We start from the raw sequence: 15130 nt of genomic DNA, 5'->3' as shown, positions 1-15130 counted from the left end.
GTTAAAAACAGAAAATGAGACCAAGTTAACAATCCGACACCACTTGTATTCTTGAAGCTAACAATCTACCATAGAAAGTGCAAAGTTTTCCCTGTTACAAAAAAATAAGGGCAAAGAGCCAAAGACACATGTTAGAGAAACTTTTTAAAGGAATGGAGGAAAAAACCGAGAACATTCTATGAATAAAAGGTCACCCATTTTGATGAAAAACTTGTACAAATGAATATTACAAATGTAATAACAGAATGCTCTTAATAAAAAATGCCCTTCTTCAATATCACAGCATCATAAAGTCACTTGCTTATCACCGCACATGTTCAGATTATACTATTATGGTTCTCCCAACACCCAACAAATGAAAAGGAAGTACAGTGAAATCAGGAAAAAAATCTACATACAAAAGAAAAAGAGCATATGATAACCCACCCCGATTGTGGAAAATCGATTCATTACTGTATAGTTTTCATTACGGTGTCCAAATACGCAGAACCATAGAGGTCACAACCTGGAAAACAAAAGAAAAAAAGAAAGTTTTTCAAATTTTGATGCCCAACTCTTATAGTAAAATGCCAATCGCTCAACCACAAACTGACAAAGTAAAAGAAATAGTTTGGCTTACTCTTCACTTGAATGCATCTTATCTCCAACAAACATGAAGACCTGACATATTGCAAAAAGGCATCACCCTACCAGACTACCCTTTTAAGCTAGCTTAACATCTCTTTGTGGCATTACAAAATGATTCATGTGATCTTCATGAAGCATCAGTGTGTAAGTTTACAATTTCATTTTGAGGGCTTGAAAAAAAAATTGAAGAAACGACATTGAAATAGAACAATTCATCCACTTGGATGACTCCACAATTTCATTTTGAGGGCTTGACAATATATAAGCCTCGTGTTATTGTATCTATCTATCTTCATATCTAGTGAATTACTCGTGCCCACAGCACTCCCCAAATATTTTTTTTCTAAATTATTTTTGAGAGTTCATTTGATTGATCAAATCAAATACCTATGGCAAACCCAGAGTTTCTGTATTGGAGCAAAAAAAGCAATCAAGTCATGTTATTTTTCTGTAATACTACCACACTGATCAACCAAACCGAACAAAGCGTAATAATAATAGCAAGTCATTCCTAGCATTTGTTCACCACCAAATCAAACCACCATGGATAACTCTCACAAAAATACTATCAGAACAGTTGACCAAAAAAAAAAAAATCTTTTGTAGCACTCATGTAGCTCCGTATTTGAAACTGTCATGCCTTTAATGTCTCTTATTTTTGCTTATAGCTACGTACCTAATTTAATTGCAAGATCCAATCTAACTCTTAACACTCCCCATACATTTGTGGCAATAGTTAGACAAGACGACACAGCAGAGGTGCACCACTGGTAATACCATGCCAACCAAACTGACTTAATAGGCGAGAAATATATTGCTCACTGTAGTCTTTTGGATTCCGTCAAACAACATGACTCGAACATGATATAAGCAATGTTGGACACAAATATTTCACTAAAAATTGACACATATAACTCTCTATCCCTTGTTGGCATTTTGTAAAACACGTTACTGGCAAATAAATGTTTGTGACCACCATCAACAACCACACCTATCAGCCACCACCATGCCGCCGGAGTCCAACCCTTACGTTTTTCCCTTGCCCCCACCTGCCTCTTTCGTAAAGAGTAAATGTTCGGAATAGTATTTTATCTGGTTGCATTGCTTGGTAAGGTGGAGGATGTGTTGGTTTACGTGTCGAATTTCCCTTCTCCAATCGTCACTGCTTCCATCCTCTAATTGCCACCAAAATCCACCCGTCCCTTCTGCCCCAAGCCATCCATCCCCAGTTCCGACCCCACCTCTCCGCCTCCCTATATAAAACCACTGACACAAAACCTCTTTCTCTCTCATTCCCCAGGTAGAGAGCAACGTTGTGGTGGTGGAATATGGGGAGAGAGGCAGAGAGAGAAATTTTGGCGTAGGGGGTTTCAAAATTTGAAAGCAGAATATGTTTTGGGATGTGGTGGCCGGCTAGGGCGAAAGAAATTTAATGGCAGCTTTGTAATTTAGGCGGAAATGATGGGCAATTCAATAGAATTGGAAGAATGTCTCTCAGCCCTTGGATCAAACAAGTCGTAGTCATTTCAACAACTTGTCCCCACACCATTCTGTTGTTTTATACAATAGAGATATATAGGGGGATGATAAGGGGAGTGTTGACTGGTAGCGTGTGTTTAGTGCATTGGACTCAATGATTATTTGGATTCAGAAATAAAAGCATGGATAAAGTTTTGGGCGTCCAAGAGGGGTCTGGCCGCCTACTACTTTTACTGGTCTTTGACATGTACCAGGCCCACTAGGCAACAGCTCAGAAGATTATGCTGATCAAGAAGACTTGTGAGCAAGGGCGGAATCAAGAATTGATTCTAACCCGGGTTGACCCAAAATCAGTGTTTTCAATTATATAGATCGTATCGGGATACACATCACATATCTTAAGATATATGTTTGTTGGAAAAGTAGAAATTTCAAATTTTTGGAAAAGAGAGAATACTAAAGACATGAGTGGGGAATTAGACACTTGAACTCAACTTTTTTTTTTTTGGTTGATACAAAATAGCTAAAACTCATCCCTATTTATACTACTCTATGTAAAACTGTAACGACCCGGATTTTTGACCCAAATTTTTTTTAATACAAATTTATATTTTTAAATTCCTAATTCAATAATTAATTAGATTGAATAATTAAAATATATTATTATGTGTGCAATTGATATTATTTGCATTATTGTATAAGATATGTATTTAAACTTTAGATATACAAGAAATCAGTGATTCATATTCATCTCCTATCTTTCCTATCTAAACCCTAAGTAGAACTCTATTCAAACTAACTCTTCACTTCTCTATCTCTCATCCTATACATAAAAGCGTCCAGATACATTCTCACCATGTACATACATGCGTCCACATACATTAGAATTGAAAACTCCCCCCAAATGAGGCACTTGTCCCCCATCTTTTTATCATTATCAGTATCACTCTCTTTCCTCATTCCACCACTTCTACACTTATCCTCTCACCTTCTCACTACCTTATTCTCTCTCATTATACATACCCACATAAATCCGAATATTGAACACCAGTATATTATTTTACTCTCAATTATATTGTTGAGTCTAGAATAGAGAGAGAGAGAGAGAGAGAGTTGTGGCCGTAGGTGTGTGCACACCGCTGCTGCGGGCCCTGTTGGAATGCCGCCGGACGCTGCCCCGAGATTTCAAAACCACCATGGCGATCTACGGACACCGTACAACACTTATCCGAACTTAGAATCGCGTTTGAGGTAGTTTTCCGGAAACCCAAAACCTTTATCTGCATTTTAATGGAGTTACTTAGATTTAAAGTTTATTGAAGACGATGATCTGCTGTTAAATTGTTAATTTATTTTTAGTCCTGTTTATATTAAAATTTAGTCTGGTTGTGCTGGAATGATTAGTGTTATACCCTGTGAAAATTTATGATCGTTTAACAAATGTTTGATTGTGAAATTATTATTGATGTTGCATTGTTAATTTGTATTTGAATGGACGTTTACGTGGTTAATAAATTATTGGAGTAGATAAATATTTATGAAACATTAACAAGAATATTTTATAAGTAAAACTTTATTTAGATTGTAAACAAGAAATATTTTAGATTATATATTAGTTAATCTTTAACTCTAATAAATATTGACTAAAATAGCCTCGCATAATTTTTTTGTTAGGAAAATCTCATATAAATATGTAATATAGTTAGTAAATACTAAATTTAGCAACAAGTATTTTCCAATAAAAATAATTAGTTTGTAAAATCTATGAATAATATGAAAGTTAAAGAAAATGTTTAAATAGTAGAAATGTTTTATAAAATTTCTAAATGAGAGAAATAGACTTAATTTTAAGTGTAGTAATTAATTGTTTGACTGAATATTATTTTGTTACTCGCATGATAAATTCTATGACATGATTAATTTTATCGCATGGTTATGTGTTGTTAGTACTTTTAGTTGAAATGTTGAACCGTGTGATATTTTGTTGTGGCTGTAGATTGGACAAATAGGTTCCCTGGGTGGTTACGAGTAGTGACTCATGTAGACGATGTTAAGTAAATGGAAATTGATAAAGTGTTGGAAGTGTGATTGTGTGGATTGTGATTTGAGCCATGGTGATGGCAAGGGTAACCTATGGGGCCCTGTGTTGAAATGGGTTACCTGAGGGGCCCGGTGTTGTGACGCTAATGTATGATACGTCATGGGAAGTTTCTCTTCGAGGAAGAGAATGGGTCCCATGAGACGATTATAGTTAGTGAGACGTTAATGTATGATACGTCATGGAAAGTTTCTCTTTGAGGAAGAGAATGGGTTCCATGAGACGGTTATAGTTAGCGTGGGGTAGTGGATGTCCGACCCTAATGTACGATACGTCATGGGATGACTCAATCCTCCTGTTATGGTCTTAAGTGAGAACATACTCGGTACATAACTTAGATGCGCTCACCTAGGACCCTGGTGCAGGATAAGCAAGAGGAAGGGTGGACCCATGAGACGATTGTAGTTAGTGGATGTGGGAGGAAAGGATCTCGCGGAGAGAATCCTTAGATTACATGTAAGATGATGGATAGTAAAGAAAAAGACGATGTGTTATTATTTTGTACCTTCGGTGTGTTATGAATTATTATATTGTTGATCTGCATATTGTGGTATTGGGTTTTAGGATTTCTACTTAGTGAATTATCACTCAGGATACGTTTGTATCCTGGCAAATCGTTTGCTTCGGCGTTCAATTTGCCAGAGTGTGCAGGATTCCACAGTGGAGCAGTTGATACAGGTGGGACCCCTGAAACGGAGTCTGGGCCAACATTGCTTGGAATTTCGTGTCAAAACTAGAGTCGCTCTGGAGTTGCTTTTGTTACATAGATTTTTGTATTATTTTGAAATTGTAATTTTTATATAAAGGTAAATAGGGGCCTAATAGTTTGTAAAATTCAGTGTATTTTAGGGTTAATGCTTCCAAAATCCCTTGAGAAATCGGGGCGTTACAGAATGGTATCAGAGCATAGGTTCAACTCTCGGCCTTGGGTAGATTGGGTAGATCACTTTCCGAGAGCGTAAACCTGAGTTACTAGTTGTGGTTATTACTTATTTTAAATCTAAACTATAAGTATTATTTAGCCGTTGTTCAACTTAGACTTCGAGAGCGTACTGTGAGAAAACATAGGTCTTACTTGCTTGACTTTTACGTGATACGTTAAAATTTTTTTTTTTTTTTTGTTGAGTGTAGTGTTGTCGTTTGACTTTAATGGTTTTAAGATCAAAAAATAATAATTTGAAAATTATAATTTCATGGTTGTTATCAAAATTAATTTTCATTAAAATTTTTTATTTAACATACAGTTACTCATCATTCTTAATCTCTTTGAACAAATATCTTTTTGGAATCTAAATATATCTTTCAGGGATTCTTAAAATGGATTCTTTTTCAAAAACTTAAAAAAAAAAAAATTTGAAAATATCTTTTACCAACGTAAATGAGTTATAAATTTTTTTTTTTATTGTTTTAGTTTGAAATTCCTAAACACACAATTTCGAGGACGAAATTATTTTAAGGAGGATAGATTGTAACGACCCGGATTTTTGACCCAAATTTTTTTTAATACAAATTTATATTTTTAAATTCCTAATTCAATAATTAATTAGATTGAATAATTAAAATATATTATTATGTGTGCAATTGATATTATTTGCATTATTGTATAAGATATGTATTTAAACTTTAGATATACAAGAAATCAGTGATTCATATTCATCTCCTATCTTTCCTATCTAAACCCTAAGTAGAACTCTATTCAAACTAACTCTTCACTTCTCTATCTCTCATCCTATACATAAAAGCGTCCAGATACATTCTCACCATGTACATACATGCGTCCACATACATTAGAATTGAAAACTCCCCCCAAATGAGGCACTTGTCCCCCATCTTTTTATCATTATCAGTATCACTCTCTTTCCTCATTCCACCACTTCTACACTTATCCTCTCACCTTCTCACTACCTTATTCTCTCTCATTATACATACCCACATAAATCCGAATATTGAACACCAGTATATTATTTTACTCTCAATTATATTGTTGAGTCTAGAATAGAGAGAGAGAGAGAGAGAGTTGTGGCCGTAGGTGTGTGCACACCGCTGCTGCGGGCCCTGTTGGAATGCCGCCGGACGCTGCCCCGAGATTTCAAAACCACCATGGCGATCTACGGACACCGTACAACACTTATCCGAACTTAGAATCGCGTTTGAGGTAGTTTTCCGGAAACCCAAAACCTTTATCTGCATTTTAATGGAGTTACTTAGATTTAAAGTTTATTGAAGACGATGATCTGCTGTTAAATTGTTAATTTATTTTTAGTCCTGTTTATATTAAAATTTAGTCTGGTTGTGCTGGAATGATTAGTGTTATACCCTGTGAAAATTTATGATCGTTTAACAAATGTTTGATTGTGAAATTATTATTGATGTTGCATTGTTAATTTGTATTTGAATGGACGTTTACGTGGTTAATAAATTATTGGAGTAGATAAATATTTATGAAACATTAACAAGAATATTTTATAAGTAAAACTTTATTTAGATTGTAAACAAGAAATATTTTAGATTATATATTAGTTAATCTTTAACTCTAATAAATATTGACTAAAATAGCCTCGCATAATTTTTTTGTTAGGAAAATCTCATATAAATATGTAATATAGTTAGTAAATACTAAATTTAGCAACAAGTATTTTCCAATAAAAATAATTAGTTTGTAAAATCTATGAATAATATGAAAGTTAAAGAAAATGTTTAAATAGTAGAAATGTTTTATAAAATTTCTAAATGAGAGAAATAGACTTAATTTTAAGTGTAGTAATTAATTGTTTGACTGAATATTATTTTGTTACTCGCATGATAAATTCTATGACATGATTAATTTTATCGCATGGTTATGTGTTGTTAGTACTTTTAGTTGAAATGTTGAACCGTGTGATATTTTGTTGTGGCTGTAGATTGGACAAATAGGTTCCCTGGGTGGTTACGAGTAGTGACTCATATAGACGATGTTAAGTAAATGGAAATTGATAAAGTGTTGGAAGTGTGATTGTGTGGATTGTGATTTGAGCCATGGTGATGGCAAGGGTAACCTATGGGGCCCTGTGTTGAAATGGGTTACCTGAGGGGCCCGGTGTTGTGACGCTAATGTATGATACGTCATGGGAAGTTTCTCTTCGAGGAAGAGAATGGGTCCCATGAGACGATTATAGTTAGTGAGACGTTAATGTATGATACGTCATGGAAAGTTTCTCTTTGAGGAAGAGAATGGGTTCCATGAGACGGTTATAGTTAGCGTGGGGTAGTGGATGTCCGACCCTAATGTACGATACGTCATGGGATGACTCAATCCTCCTGTTATGGTCTTAAGTGAGAACATACTCGGTACATAACTTAGATGCGCTCACCTAGGACCCTGGTGCAGGATAAGCAAGAGGAAGGGTGGACCCATGAGACGATTGTAGTTAGTGGATGTGGGAGGAAAGGATCTCGCGGAGAGAATCCTTAGATTACATGTAAGATGATGGATAGTAAAGAAAAAGACGATGTGTTATTATTTTGTACCTTCGGTGTGTTATGAATTATTATATTGTTGATCTGCATATTGTGGTATTGGGTTTTAGGATTTCTACTTAGTGAATTATCACTCAGGATACGTTTGTATCCTGGCAAATCGTTTGCTTCGGCGTTCAATTTGCCAGAGTGTGCAGGATTCCACAGTGGAGCAGTTGATACAGGTGGGACCCCTGAAACGGAGTCTGGGCCAACATTGCTTGGAATTTCGTGTCAAAACTAGAGTCGCTCTGGAGTTGCTTTTGTTACATAGATTTTTGTATTATTTTGAAATTGTAATTTTTATATAAGGGTAAATAGGGGCCTAATAGTTTGTAAAATTCAGTGTATTTTAGGGTTAATGCTTCCAAAATCCCTTGAGAAATCGGGGCGTTACAAAAACTCTAGTACAAAGATATTTTCATACACGATAAATTTTGAGGTAATTCTAGAATTTCACATGTGACTAATTCTCACAAAAAATTCTAGATATTTCACAAGGATATTCTCGAGTTTCTAAAGCTAGATATTTTAGAGTTTCTAAAAATTAGATACCATTTATATCTTCTTCAATAATATCTTCTATCTTTGGGTTTTGTCGATTGGACTTGTTTGGACTTAACTTTCTTGTGTCAAATACTAAATTTAGTTTATTCTTCAACAACGTTAATCATAATTAATAGACAATTAAAAAGTAGATACACCTAATACCACCAGCAAATTATGCTTACATTTAAAAAAAATTAAGATGCAAAATATCAAGTCTCTCAATTGGGATCTATTACATTAAGGTTTTTTGTACCCTTTGTTAGGGAAAGAAAAGTCTAGCAAAATACAATCAAAGTATGGTTCTTTCTTCTATACAAGCCATACATTGAAGTTAAATGTTGATCAAATGGTTTGAATGATTCCATAATTAGATCAAATGACTTAGATTAATGTATACGGGGTAACGTTCCGCTTCTTGAAATAAGGTCCGACTTTTTCCAAATAAAAAATCAGACGATACGTAGCGAATTAGGATACGCGGTCATATAGTGTAATTTCTATACAAAAACGATACAGGGTGGATACGTATCGTTCTCCGAATGAGACAATACAAATCGTAGGTACGTATCATGTATTGTAGGTATTTAACAACTATAGGCAAAATAGTGTATATAATATGCAATCTCTTATAAATAAGGTTTGTAATCCAATCCATGCACCATGCGTATGGCTAGTATCATCATACCATTGACCTCGCATATTTTGAATGTTCAGATTGTAACCAGTGTGAACATTGAATATCTATTTCTTAGGAGTTAATATAGTGGTGTCTTTAAATGCACAATATGAAAAAGTCACTTCCATAAAAATTCTTGGACATCAACAAATCTCAAAAAATGCTTCAGATTTTTTTGTTATTATTACATTATAATTTAAACCTAAAAAATAAGATTGTAAGAACCAAAAATTAAAATTTAAGCACACAAACTAGTATTTTTCATGACTGCATCAATTAAATTAGTAAAAATCTAAACACATCGGCCAGTGCTCTGCATTTAACAATATAAGAGTAAATTTAAGCACACCAGTCAATGCTTTGCATAATAAGGGAATACTTACGGATCTAAAGCCTCGCAATTCGACATACTTGAATAGTATTTCTGCTTAAATGTAAAAATAAATAAACTAGATGAGAGATTAAAGAAATTCTAGTTTTCCTCATCAATGAGAGATTCAAGGATTTTAATAGTAGCATATTTACCTTGCTGGAGACCAGGATAATGTTCTAGCTTCATTAAGAGTGATGGACTCTAAGATTGAAGAATGATCGCCCAATTTTTTGGTTTAGCATAAATCTTAGATGTCAGTCCTTCGCCCGATTTGGAAGATGGTAGCATAATGAACCCATTTTGATCGACATCTTGACCAACGGGTAGCTTGAAGTCACTTTTTAGGGCTTTTCCTATGGCATCCATATCAAAAGATTGAGCACCATGAGGTTTCATGAAATTCCTTGAGTCAATTTAACTAGGTTTTTAGCTCTGAACAATCAACAAAAACCTCAGCCCTTAACAATAGTAGAGAGGGAGAGTACAAGAGAAAAAGTAGAAAGAAAGAACGTAGGAAAGAGGGAGAGAAAATAGGTTGGTGGAATAGGTTGGGCTTAAAAAAAAAAAAAAAGAATTGAGCAAAACTTGTACATATAATTTTTTTTTTTTTCCCCTCAAAGTGATCTGGGCTATAGCCCACCTTAGCCCTCAAGTACTTATGCCCTTGCCTATGAGAATATATACATGAGCAACGGTCAATGTCTAACGGTATCAGGAGCATCGAATGATACGTAACGGAAATCCGTTGTCACGATTGTGAAGTTTTGGAAATCATTTTTGAGAAAAAGAAAAATAAACTGCCGAAATCATCCGCTAGCGGACGAGTAGCGGCCGTAGCGGACGAGTATAGGCTGTGAATCGAAAACTGACCGTTACGAAACGATTTTGACTGATCTAATTAGGACCTATATTAGTTCTTGGAGGATAGTGAAGATGACTAGTTTCAATTTAATTTAATGGAGTATCTATTTTCTGATATTTGTCTTTTTTAATTATATTTCTAAAAGCCCTGGGGTCGTCCAGGGAGAAAGCTTGGAAGTTTGCGTACGGTGAGAGCTCCGCAGAGATGCAAAAGAAATGTTCAGCTTCTCGTGAAAAATATTTGAAGGTGGTGCATGTATGGAGGTACAGTCTAAATGTTTCTTGATTATCTATTTTTCGTCGGCTTTTCTGCGATTATTTCCGCTACGGTTCTGTTTGTTGTGCATTTTATGTTTTCGATGCTGTTTGTTCTGATTTTGTGTTCATCAATATCCGGCGTTTTTGGTTGGAATGGGGTTATAAAGGTAATACGTTTACATTTGCGCAGAAGATTCTTTGTTTCATAAGCAATTAGAAGCATGTCGTTAATCGTAACTTAATCGGATACACGAGTCTATGATGATGGTGAGAAGAGTTTAGAGATAGAACCACGGTCTGGTGGAGGCCTTCTGCTCTCTTCTCTTGCCTTTATGTTGCCATGTCTAATGGAGAAGACTGCAAAATCATAGAGCGCGGGTAGGGACCGTAAACGACTAATGATCAATGCGTAGTTATTTTATTTATCAAATGTTTTTAGCAGTTAAAAAACATCTGAATAATATTGTTACATGTTTTCAAACCGAAATCTGGATTCGAAACCCATTACCAGATCCATAAGAACAGAAAAAGTGCAGTACTAGAGATGACTCTTTACTGGATATATGTTGAAATATACAGTGAGATGAAGCCAATGAGATCAGACAGTGAGATCTAAACAACACATTGCAATCCAAAGTTGTATATTTTGACTTGCTTGTGCCCTGTACCCAACGAGTAATTAATTATTCAATAATTCAGAAGAACTGCCACGTGATGCTCCGAACCATTTTGAACCACGTATTTATGTGGGGTTACACTTGGTCGTGGACTCCATGAAAATGTGTGGTCGTCGAGTGGTCCGTAGCATCACGTGACAGTGCTCCCGGACTAAGAATAATTTCACATCACCAGCACAAATACAATTAATCCCTATAAATCAGGAAAGTCAATAGAAGGCTTGTATATGGTAACTTCTACAGATAGGACCAGAGACAAAGTAGCTCTTCAGGCCATAGATAATTGAATGCTTTCCCAAGGGGTCTGTGCTTTTTCTAATATCTACTGTCTGATATTTTTTTATTTCTGAAAGCTCGGGACTCTTGGAGGGAGCGAGCTTGGAGAGTGGCTTATGGTGAAAAATATGAACAAAAGCGGAGGACATGTTTAGCTGCTCGTACAAAGATTTTGAAGATGGACTTTTGAGGTACAGTAACCTGCATTTACTATATAGAAAAAGCCTTCCTAGTACTCTCACAAAGGTCAGAAAGCTTCCTGAAAAAATTCCGGAGTTACTAATGTTTCTTCCTTTCTCAGACCAGACTCTTTGTTATAACTTATGCCAGCAAGATGCTAAAGTGTTACTTTGATTCCAAAATACCCAAACCAATTGAACTTGACGACTATGGTCCCTACTCCCTATTTCGTACAGCTGTATGCCAAACGATGTTTGTTCAGCTCAGTGCTCAGCGTAGTTGATAGAATCATAATTATTAAAAACCTATGATACACGATACATATCTTACGATTTGTATACACAATACATATTTTACGATTTGTATCGTTTCCTTTGGGGAACGATACATATCCCATCATGTATCCTTTTTGAATAAAAATCCTACGATACAACTGCGTATCCTATGATTTATACGCGTATCCTAATTCTGTACATATTCTATGATTACTTATTCAAAAAAATCGGACCTTATTTCAAAAAGCAGAATCCCAAATGCATTAATTTAAGCTGTTTGATCTAATTATGGCAAAACCCTTTGATAGAAATTCAACCTCAATGTATGTCTTGTATAAAAGAAAGAACCATATTTCGATTGTATTTTGTCTTACTTTTCTTTTCTTAACAAATGGAACATAAAGTCTTAATGTAATAGGCCCCAGTCAAGAGACTTGAAATTTTGCATCTTAATTTTTTTAAAATAGCATAGTTTGTTGGTGATATTTGGTGTATCCCCTTAATTATATTTTAATTATGATTAACGTTATTGAAACATAAACTAAATTTAGTATTTGACAAAGCTCCGATTAACAATACCCAAATATGATAGATATTATCTAAAAAGATATAAATATCTAGTTTTTAGAAACTCTAAAATATCTAGCTCTAAAAGCTCTAAAATATCCTTGTGAAATATCTAGAGTTTTTTTTTTGTGAGAATTAGTCTCATGTGTAATTCTAGAATTACCTCAAAATTTATTTTATACTCCTATGAAAATATCTTTGTACTAGAGTCTTCCATAGAGTAATACAAATAGGGATGGGTTCTAACCATTTTGTACCAAGCCAAAAAAAAGTTTGAGTTCAAGTGCAATAAAAATAATCTCGTTCCCCACTCTTGTCTTTAGTATTCTCCCTCTTCCAAAAATATTGTCCAACCACACAATAGAAACTCCTACTCTTTCAGCAAACGTATCTCAAGATACACGATACGTATCTCAATACGAACTACACAAGTAAAACGATACACGATACGTATCCCGATTTGAAAACAATAGATATAATACATACTCTTTGATTGAGGGCAGAAGACTCACCTGCATCTATTTGTCATCATTGGAATTTATCAGATATTATCTGAGATAGCCATATATGGACATCGGGACGGCATATGGTTGGGTATTCATCCTACTGTTTAAGGTTCATTACATCTCTAGTTGTCTTGGACCAAGGCCTGTATTTACACCCCTAAGTTCTCTCAATCTTAAAGAGCTTTCACTCTTAAAGAGATGAACTACAAGGGTATTCCAACGGCACTAGAGAATGAGACAGTGGTTGTATGTCTCTGTACGTATTTGTCATTGTCATCCTTCTTTCACTCTTTTCAACGGCACTAGAGAATGAGACAGTGGCTGTATGTCTCTGTATGTATTTGTCATTGTCATCCTTTTGGGAATTGGAAAGAAGGTCGTGCAAGGAAGTGCTTTCAAGTACCGTTGGAGATAATCCAGAGGCACGTGATGTTCAATGCTTATCAGGGCCTAACTAATCCCTAGTTACGTGTTTGCTTTAGCCATTCAGGTGATACTTGATAGGTCTACAATAATATAAAGTAAGAACAAAAACATGGAAACATTGCTGTTGTTACCTGCATAAACACCTTCTTGAAAACATGGGAACTCCAAGAACTTCCAAATTTCATATAGGAGCATTAACCCACAATGAAGGACATTGTAGGTGGAGTTTGTGAAGGCCCCTAACAATAATCCAACAGATAGTGTCAATAGGAATTTAACCTACTTCCTTTCATTTAAAAAGATACTAATATCATTTAGTGCTACGCAGGGAAGGCTTGCAATACATGGGTATGCTATGATCTACTACTTTTGGCATTCTTAGCTGTCCTTCCCTTTTCTACAAATCTTGATTAAGAGTCTAGTCTTGTGCATGGTACCCAAGACTCGTAATATGAATGATGAGAAACGTTGGTGGCTAAGGTTCTTCTCGGCTAGTTAGTATATAGTCAGGTTCAAGAAGTGTTTTTGGTTACTACTTATGCTGGTTAGGTTTCAGTCTAGGATGGTCCTCATCCTTTTTTTGTATCTCCTGGGATCCTTGAGATATTCAACTTGTATTTGCACTATTTTTTCCCGAATATATAGCATGTAGCCAAACTTTACGTAACCTGCATTTACTTCTTTTGTATGGTTTTGGTTTTTGCTTATTGATTTCGCATTCGTCCTCTCTTTACTTAACAGGTCCAAGCATCTCAAGCATCATGATATACGTTGCTCGGAGATCTTCTTCTCAATGGTGTAGCGAATTTGATATGGGCATGGAAGAAGAAATTCAAAGAAGGTGCAAAAGAGTTGTCAAGGACCCTCGTGGGACTTGACAACAAAGAGAATATGGAAGCGGTTAGAGCAATGAGGATTGAGATGGCTACAATGCATGCAATGGTGAAGGCAATAAATAGAAAGGTAGACCTCTTGCTTGCAGGGCCAACCCGTCCTGTGCGTCCAACATTGCCTCTAGCGCCCCCGCCTCCCCTATCCCCTAAAAAGAATGGAGAAGCCGTCAGCGAAGTAAATGGTGGAAGTGACAGTGAAGTAAATGGTGAGAGTTACGGTGAAGTAAATGGAGGGAACGACAGTGGCAAGTGAGACAAGTCGTACGTTGTTACTAATTATTGAGTTTTGCTACTATTTTTATTTTGGTATCCACAAACATGACTGCTCCCTACATGGGATACACCTTCTGGCATCCCCGAGTGGACACTTCCTTTTTTGCATGTCGGGCTGAATCATATTTGGGTGGATTTGAAAGTTGCTAGAGCCTTGGAGGATGTGTGTTTTATGATGTCTATTCTAGCATCAATGGTGCGACCTCATTAGCTCGTTCTTATTGACTCTATATCATTCAAACTCTCGCTACAGGGAAGAAGTGATTTCTATTTCGTGAATCATATTTCTTCTAGCTCAACAATTCCATCAGTGTAGTTTCTTCATTCTCTTGGTAATATTTACTGGAAAGTATCCCTAGTGCAAGGTTATGTGCAATACTCTATATCATTCAATGTGTTCATTGCTTTTCCATCAATTGCAATTGGCTCTCGTGACCGAGGCAAATTCAAGCTATTAATGGACTTCATCAATTTAAAATTCCTAGCTCACAAAATAGAAGTTGATAGATTACTACCTCCATTAAGAAATTCCCGAAAGTAGCATTTCCAAGATCTGCAGTAGTCAAATCCAATATCAAGACACGCTTGTCATTCCAGTTAACCAGTTTCTTTTTTACAAATTTAAAAAGAACTTATCAATA

This window comes from Rhododendron vialii, chromosome 2a, assembly GCF_030253575.1.
Source record: "Rhododendron vialii isolate Sample 1 chromosome 2a, ASM3025357v1".
NCBI classification, from domain to species: domain Eukaryota; kingdom Viridiplantae; phylum Streptophyta; class Magnoliopsida; order Ericales; family Ericaceae; genus Rhododendron; species Rhododendron vialii.
Note: the sequence above shows the minus strand (reverse complement) of the source record.